The following is a 9818-nucleotide window of genomic DNA, read 5'->3' as shown; positions in this document are numbered from 1 at the left end:
CGGTGGGTGGGTGTCAAAAATGGCCATTTTTGGCGTTATTAAATAAATGAATAAACCCATGGTACGGTTGGTTTATTGTTGTTTTGGATATTATATAGAACTGTTCATATTGTTCATTTTGTTGACGAATAGATTGTCGTGTAAATTTTCAACGTGAGGGCATAAATACTCACACGTCAGTTTCTATGACAACTTAGCAAAAGCACGCACCTTGCATGCAATATACAACAGAAATAAACTTTAATTAAAGAATTTCACTGGTGAATTAAATTTCATACACTGTAAGATCAAAGTACCCTTTAAAGGGTAAAAAAGTACCCTCTTTGAGAGAAACTAGTTTAACTCATAAAAAGAGTAAAGGGTCTTTACTCTTTAAAGAGTAAACGGCTTGTACGTCAGATTAACGAGTAAATTTTACCCACTATCCGAAACATATTTTTTGATAAACAGAGTAAAATTTACTCTTTTTGCAAATATGAAAATTGAACTTGATTCTAATGCTTATTTTCGGTAAATTATCAACTATTACAACTACTTAATAAAACCACAACTTTTTATTCAATGAAATATTTACATTTTACTATAGTTCGTATGTGATTCATCGTTAATGCTGAATAATTTTGCGGCTGGCATGGCAATCGTGGATACTGCTTCCTAATATGCGGGACATGCAACGGGATGGATTTGGTCGCAAAAGTATCCTGTAAAATATTATTTTTTGTTTGATAAGCTCACGGCAGGAATAAAAACTGTACCTACCTTGGTTGGAACTATTTGAATTTTAATTAACGATAACAAATCTCAAAGATTAACAGTCACTGTTCTGATGAAGAAATAGTGTATTGCACGTTGCAAGACATTTTTCACCCATTATCGAGTACACTACCGGAATATATATAAGGATACAAAATACCATTTATTTGGGAAAAAATAAGTACCCACTATTTGACGTTTCCATACATCAGCAAATAATGGGTATTTTTCCCTCATTAAAGAGTAATGTCGAGTTTACAGTGTATGCAAATATTGCTAGATGACGATGCAGTCTTTAGATATCTCTAAGCCTAGTTGCCTGAAATTTCTCCGGTAACGTCATTTTTCTCTATCTCCGTACTGTCATTGGTCGTTGTAGTGGTGTTAGCGTTGCCGAAACGAGAGGTCTTGTCGGCACAGGTCCTAAAATGGTTAATGGATTCTTATGTTTATTTAATAATACGAAAGCGCATGTTCTTGCAACTATTTTAGTAAGTTTTCCAGCTCAAATCACGGCTATAAAGTTTAAATATGACTTTAATTTTAAAAATGGTGCCAAATATGAACCTTGACACTTTTGATCATGTTTGATGTTCACTTTATCGACAAAAATGCCACAGGGCTTTTAGTTTTAACCCTGGGGTTGTTCCTATCTGACATTTCGCAAGGGACACGAAAAACAAAATATACCCAACTTTTGAGTTTAAATCAAGGGGCGTGAAAGATTCTCAAAAACCGTTGTTCGCGAACTAGCAGAGTCAGAACCAGGTTCGGGAGCGAAAATGAAACACATCTTTACTACTACAGTGATACCTCCATGAGTCGATGTTCCATGACTCGATATCGACTCATGGAACCATACTAAACACATAATTTCATGGTTACTATGATGGTCCCTAGAAGCAGCTTTCCAAAGAATTGCCGTTCCATGACTCGATATTTCCATGAGTCGATGGTCCCTTCAATATCGACTTATGGAGGTTTCACTGTAGAAGACTACAGGCCAAGAGAGCGAATTTTATTTAAAAATCCATAGCATATGAAAAAAAAAAACAGATTGCTGCGATCGTTTCCCATGACAACGCCTGGCCAACGTCTGCGCAGCTATGTTGCTCCTTGCGACCCAGTGGAAATGAAACGTTGATGTTGCACATAGTTGTGCTTCCTTCAACACTCCTCCTCAACATAAACTGTCTCCTCATTCTCGCAATCATAAAATATGTCTTCCGATGCGTCATCGTGTTGACCACCAGAAATCGAATGAATTACATCGTCACCACCGTTCGCAGGCTCCTTCTTCGCGGTAGTCCTGCCTTTCGAATCTCGCTTCCTCGATACCTTCCCCGTTATTGAATAATCTCGGAGCCAACCATCATGGCACTCTCTTCCAAAACATTCAAAGCATACAAACCTCCAACATTATCAGCAGTCGCAATAGTTTTACCACCAAACACCAGCTGGCATTGCTTCTCGTCGAATTCAGCTTTTACTTTCTTCGTCGCCAGTTTTGAAATCGAAATTAAGTTCTCCTTCAGTGCGGGTGTATACAAAACGTCAGTCAACGTAATCGATACCTTTTGATTTCGACTGACTACGCAGTCAATCGTACAGTCGCCAATCCCACCGGTACGTATCTTTCTCCCACTCGCGGTCGAAATAACCGGGAAAATACTAGTGTCCAACTTCGAAAACGCTTTACGGTTGTTAGCCATGTGCGACGTCGCGCCAGAGTCGACCAGCCGCGTGTTCGCGTCACGCGCACCACTGCTAACCATAAAAGTGAAAGAAAATTTTCATTTCCGCGCACTGTGTTAACATCATCTTTCTTCTTTTCTTCCGTCTCACCTTTTTCTTTCAGGAACGCTTTGCAGTTTCGCTTCATGTGACCTTCCTGCCCACAAAAGTAGCAAACTACATCCTTCCGACGCGTGGTTCCGCTGGTCCGCAACACCTGCTCGTTCAAACTACTCCTCCGTTTCCCTTGCTTATCCGCTTCATCTATCAGCTTCACCTTGACCAAATCGAGAGTCAGCTCCTCCTCGTTCCGGGCCTCCAAAGCAGTAGTCAGCGGATTGAACGAATCCGGCAAGCCACGCAAAATTAACGCCACTTTGAGACACTCTCTCATTTCAAAGCCAGAATTTTAGAGTCGAACGTACAAATTTTCGATGCCAGCCAGATATGCCTCCATGTCGTCACCGCACTGGTAATTCTGGTTCGTAATTTGCTTCAGCAACGTTACCTTCTGTCCCAACGACGCCTTCTGATGGTGGTCCTTCAATGCCGACCACGTGTCCCTTGCCGTCGTTTTCCCTCGAATAAGCCCGTACTGGCTCTCGTCCACCGTCAGCTGGATCGTGGCCAACGCTCTTTCATCTCCTTCGCGTCACGCATCCGTCACCGGGTCGGGTGGAGTACCGGGGTTAACATACTTCCACATTTGCTCGCATCATAGCAGTGCTTGCATCGAGAAATACCACGCCTCGTAGTTTGTGTTGGTCAGCTTCACGACTCGTGCCCACTCCATCTTCAGACAGCTTCCGGAAAACAGGGAACTTCTCACCTGAGCTATATTTTCTGGAACGGCTTCAGCTTCTCAATTCCGCGGGTCACGTTTGCTGGGCCGATAACCTGTTCGAAAACTAGCAGAGTCAGAACCAGGTTCGGGAGCGAAAATAAAACACGTCTTCACTACTAGAAGACTACAGGCCAAGAGAGCGAATTTTATTTAAAATTCCATAGCGTATGAAAAAAACAGAGGAGGTTGTGTACAAGACACGACCGCATGACGTTAACTACGCCAAGTGATTTTCTGCATTTGAATTTTAGTCCTAGTTGCAGCCTTCCTTAGGTTCAAACTCTAACATAATATCGTAACGGTCGCAACATTTTAGATTTTCAATTGACACCCAGTTTAATGCCGTAAGACGTAGTTAAAGTCAAAAGAAGCATGAGCGAAGAAGCAGAAATTGTTCTGCTTTTATAGTGTGCTTCCCAACCCACGTGTTTGAACGTGTTTGGTTGCGTAAGAAAGGGGTCGACATTTTCACAATTTTCCAAAGTCTATCGTAAAAAATCAAAAGTTTTCTTAATTTGAGTAAAATGTTGTATAAATTCCCAACCTATTGGTGGGAAAATATTGAAAATCTACCGGTAAATGGCTGAATTATTAGTATTCAAAATCTTACATAATATCGTGACGGTCGCAACATTTTAGATTTTCAATTGACACCCAGTATATTGCCGTAAGACGTAGTTAACGTCAAAAGAAGAATGAGCGAAGAAGCAGAAATTGGTCTGCTTTTATAGTGTGCTTCGCAACCCACGTGCTTGGTTGCGTAAGAAAGGGGTCGACATTTTCACAATTTTCGACAGTCTATCGTCAAAAATCAACAGTTTTCTTAATTTCAATAAAATGTATAAATTCCCGACCGATTGGTGGGAAAATATTGAAAATCTACCGGTAAATGGCTGAATTATTAGTATTCAAAATCTTACATAATTTCGTGACGGTTGCAATATTTTAGATTTTCAATTGACACCCAGCATATTGCCGTAAGACGTACAGTGACTCAACCTCATTTTCGTACGAGGCACTGTTTCCACATCAGGTAGGTTTAAAACATTTAATAGTTTTAAACCTACCTGATGTGGAAACAGTGCCTCGTACGAAAATGAGGTTGAGTCACTGTACGTCTTACGGACGATTTACGGACTTCGATAAACTTTATCAATTACGAAGGTCGTAGGTGTCATCTATTGCTCGGCAATAATAAACTCTATTCATTCTCTAAAATCTTTGGAATAATGAAAAAGTATTGAATTTGTGTCTAAAATTGAACCAATCCCATATTCGTACACCTAACAAAAATCAAACATACAACAACCAAAACTATTTTGTATGTGCAATATCATCATTATGTTGTTCAGATGTAGTAGAGTACATTTGGAAAACATATAAGCGGAAGTATATGAAACTTAAGTAAATTTAAGGAAAATACCATTTTTTCAATGTTTTTTGCTAAAAATAATCTAGTAAATCGAACAATAACGTATTTTTTTCAATTTCACTTCATTAACAATGATTAATACGAATACTGAATGAGTTTCAAAAACTTATAATCAGTTTAAGAGGCCTTACGAGTGGATATCGGTATCTCATATTTCACAATCTTGGTTAATATAACGTTTATAATAAATCTAAAACCAAAAATTTTAGTCAATTTCTTTCAGTTTGGCTCTTAAATGGATGTACATAATCCAAAGTTAATGTTCATATTTTAAAATTTCGCAAATATTATTTTTATTTCATATTTAACTACCAAACATTATCATAGAGATTGATAGAATAAATATTTTTGCCGTAACCGCAACACATGCGTTGTTTGAAATAATGAAAACAACAGGTTATATTCTAGTAAAAAATATATCAATGCTCTCCGCTCATTCAGAATATTTTGTATTTTTATTATAAAATAAATAGACCGCATAATAGGGTCCTTTTTTGAGTATAATTTGAATATGAATTCAAAAATAATTGAATATTGAGATAACATCAATTGAGTAAAGGTATGTGCAGCATATGTACAGCAGAGGGTACGTTGTTGTTAAACGAAGTTCTTATTTAATGTTCTTTCTCCAGTCAAGTTTGAAATTAACCTTTTACTGTTGTTTAGAATGAAAATTTGGTTTACATTGTTTGAAAATAGCATTTTAGAAGAGTTTTGAAGTTATGACATAACAATTTTCTAAACTCAAGGGGGTTAAAACACTTTTTATGATTTCTGTAATCTGAATATATTTTAACCAAAACTCTTTCAGTGCTCACCAATATATATTTTAGATTGAATCCTACAACAAAAATGAACGCTATTGCTAGAATTATTGGATTTTATAGCAAAAATCATTGAAAAACTGGTATTTCTAATAATTATACCTAAGTTTCATATATGTCCGCTTATAAATTGTCCAAAAGTACTCTATAACGTCTGAACAACGTAATATAGCACTTGGGCAATCAACTAGAGCATTAAAATTCAGTTTTGAATGTTGTATGTTTAAATTTTGATAAGTGTACGAATATGAGATTGGGTGAATTTTAGCCATAAAATCAATACTTTTCCATTAATCCAAAGATGAATATAAATGGAAACATTTTATGACTGTTAAATAATAGATGACACCTATGGCCATCAATATAGATGAAGCATTTAAATTTCAACATATCATTTAATAGTTTTTTACTTACTTGATGTGACGCCAGTGTCCTGTACGAATATGAAATTGGACCACTGTAGTTAACGTCAAAAGAAGAATGAGCGAAGAAGCAGAAATTGGTCTGCTTTTATAGTGTGCTTCGCAACCCACGTGCTTGGTTGCTTAAGAAAGGAGTCGACATTTTCACAATTTTCGACAGTCTATCGTCAAAAATCAACAGTTTTCCTAATTTCAATAAAATGTGTAAATTCCCGACCGATTGGTGGGAAAATATTGAAAATCTACCGGTAAATGGCTAAATTATTAGTATCTAAAATCTTACATAATTTCGTGACGGTCGCAACATTTTAGATTTTCAATTGACACCCAGTATATATTGCCCTTTGCGGCTCTTATTGGACTTTTGCTGATATTCCATTGTCGCACTTATCGGAGGAAATTAACGGTTGCCAAAAATTAAAAAGTGTGATTGGAATTATTTGGAATTGATATACTAGATTTAAAAACCGATGAGTGTGAGTTGGAGAGATATAATTAGGATAATAGATGCATAAACAAACAAATAATATATTTTAGTACTCTTGAAACAATTTAAATAAAAAAAGAAACACGATTCCGTTGGTTTCAATAGGAATGAAAATCAACAATAAATATCGAATAAAAAATAAACCAATCTGGTAGCCCTGCCCACGGTATGACATCTCTCTCACCATCTTCATCAAAACAAATCGTTTGTTTTTATTCTTGTTCGCTATCGATTTCATATGCAAAAGAAAGAAATGTGTTTTTTGCAATGATTCAGCTAGTTGTTTGTTTAAATATTGCTATGTTGTGAAACCTCCAGGTAAATACATTAATATAGAACTTATGGAACCGATTCCTTACTTGATTTTCTTACTACCAGCTTCTAAAGAATGAATTCTCCCGAGGGTAATGTATACTCGCCACCTTCAAGTGACGGAGCGGAAGAAGATGGATACATTGTGGAGGCCTTGGACGATTATACTGATCCTGAATATGTATACGATGACGAGATGACTAGCGAGGATTTGAATCAGGAATCAGGACCTAACAATGCAGAGGGGGACAGTGGAATCGACCCGACATCAATCCCAGGCTGCTCGAAAAACCAAGAAGATTAAGTTGAATGCATCAGCTGCTAACTTCACTCTTAACGGGCAGTTCTACAGACGCAGATTTGTTGGAGAAACATCTGGAGGATTAGTTGCAACCAGACAGATTTCGGGAAACACTGTTAACGAAATCTTAACAGGCATCTGGGAAACGTCTAAAACTGTTTTGTGTCGCGAAGTGATTTTTATTGAAAACAACGGAGTGCAAGTTCCAACATGGGCTGATGAAGAACCAGTGTTCGAGGACATGACCAAGTTCATTGTTCTTCAGGACCAAAGCCAGAAAAAGCGAGTGAACATTGAAAAGGTGAATAGCAAACTACTTGCTAGCTGGAGATCGAAACAAATACGCATCCACGTGCATGTTTATTCTACCTCAATTTCATGCAAGTCGCTGTGGGAAGTTGTCGAAAAGCAGCTGGTGCGTCATCAAAATGCGGATAGGTCAGGTGCGCCAAACACCCAGGCTTTAACTTCATTGGCTGAGGAACTTCGACGTAAACATGATCATCATTTTCAAGCCCAATCAAGTGCGTGGAGATTGTGGGCGAACTACATCCATGCAGGGCCGGCACACGAACGCGACCATAGGATGTCTCAAATGCCACCACAACATCTTCTAAAATTCTTTCGGAGCGTTCCGATTTCCGAAGCTGTCAAGTTAGAGTCTGTTCGGAGTGGCTTGACTGTGGCCAACACAATCAACCAAGGGTTTGTTTCGGCGTTGGAAGCACTGGAGGAAGATGCTGAACAGCTGCTGTTTATGGCACAACGCCTGAAAAATCGTGTAGTGGATTTGCGCACTCGAACGTCAGTAAATTCAAGCCTTGTGGATGCTATGAGTTCTGCAGTAAGACCCGAAGAAAATGAGTTTAGTCGCATTATTTCTGGAAACGTTTCGGATATGTTAGATGTTGATCATATGTAAGCATTAAGGTCCAAACACAATGGTAGCGGAACGGCATCGTAAACGAAATTGGTTCGCCAGTATGAACTAAATATAGCATGCTTGTCGACTTAAACCAATTCCGTTTCCGTTGCGGTTCCGCTATCATTGCGTTTGGGCCTTTATTTTCAAGTTCAATGTTCAATAAAGTTATTTGAATGATTACATATTCCATATTTATTGCATTTCGTTTTTTTTTATTTTTAACTGTTATCATAGTTTTCTGATGCATCGAAATCAAAATTATTTGTATTCTGCTTAAGTCCAATACTGGGATCAAAAATTCCGTTAGGTAGATATCCACAATGTCGATATATATTGGTACAGTCAAATGTTGAATATGCAGTAAATGCCGAAATAGCTATATGTGAGGCGTTTTCATTGCTGTTTTCTTTGTACTGTCGGCGCATGTGAGATTTCGTAAGACCAAAAATAATCTCTATTGGATTAAAGAATGGGCAGTATGGTGGGAGGAATATTGGTATGATTCCAATAGACCGCAAATAGTATATGATGTTTTCATCACAATGGATTCTGGCACCATCCATGATCCATATGGAATTACGACCGGGATAACTACGAACATTTTCGTTATTCAGGGCAAACGATCGACAACATTGGAAGAATATTTGTCGTGTGAAAGTTCCTTCGGTCTGGAAGCTATCTAGCATCCCTTGCAGTCCCAAAAAACAAAGAAACGAAACCCTCGGTCGCCGCACGAATTCACCTCGGAAAATAATTTTCTTGCCCTTTACTCCATAACCTCGATTACGAAGCATATCTCTGCTATCTAAAGACACTTCATCGAGAAAGACCAAGTTATACAGATCCCATTCTATAGAACAAAGTTCAGCAAAGAAATGAAAGATTTGATCTTCTCTTACTTGAATGGCCCTTCTTTCCAAGACTTTCCATGTTAGTCCTTCCGCATGCAATATACGACAAACACTAGCAGCGCTGATAGTTATGTTGAAACGCTTTAAGAAGAGTTCACAGCATTCGTCCAAGAAAAGCACGGGTTGTGAGAGGTAAAGTTGAATGATCCAGTTTCGGTGTTCGACGTTGAACTTCCGGAACACCCTTGCTCTTTGCGCTTCCGTGAGAAATCCTCCTTCTTCATATTCGTGGATCCAGCATGAGATCGTAGTTTTACTTTTCCGATAGACGACGGATAACCGGGCTCTAGACAAACCCAGAAAATAGTAGCCATACAAACAGTGGTATTTTGTATTTAAGCTAGCTCTCCGGTACTGAATATTCGAAATAATGTTGTTAGAAACTTGATTAAACATAATTTAAATACTTTGAATTTCGTATCAAATGCTTCTTTACACAATCACTTTTAGCAGCAGACACGATCAAAACAAAACAACATGACATTTCGTTTGACGTTTCGCACTTCATCCCGCACTCCATGAGCTGTCGCACTTATGAAGTGCGGAGTCCAGTAGTGAACAAAGTGCGCAATATTGCCGTAAGACGTAGTTAACGTCAAAACAGATATAATTTCCGTGCAATCTCTCTCCGGAAGTGACCTATATTTGGCCGTTGAGGCGCGATTTCACGTTCTCATTCGTGATTTTGTGTAGAGTTCTCAAAATGGTGACGTTCCGAAACGTCAAAACAACACCAATACTAAACAAACGATACGCACACCGAAGCAAATTTTGTGTAAACATGGGCTCTCACTTTGGGAAAAGTGAGAGAAGATACTCACCGTCTGTGTGAAGAGGAATGCGAAAAAGGGGGACCCTTCGGAGCATGAATCA

The sequence above is a fragment of the Aedes aegypti genome, chromosome 2 (assembly GCF_002204515.2).
Source record: "Aedes aegypti strain LVP_AGWG chromosome 2, AaegL5.0 Primary Assembly, whole genome shotgun sequence".
Taxonomy (NCBI): Eukaryota; Metazoa; Arthropoda; class Insecta; order Diptera; family Culicidae; genus Aedes; species Aedes aegypti.
This window is presented reverse-complemented; position numbering follows the sequence as displayed.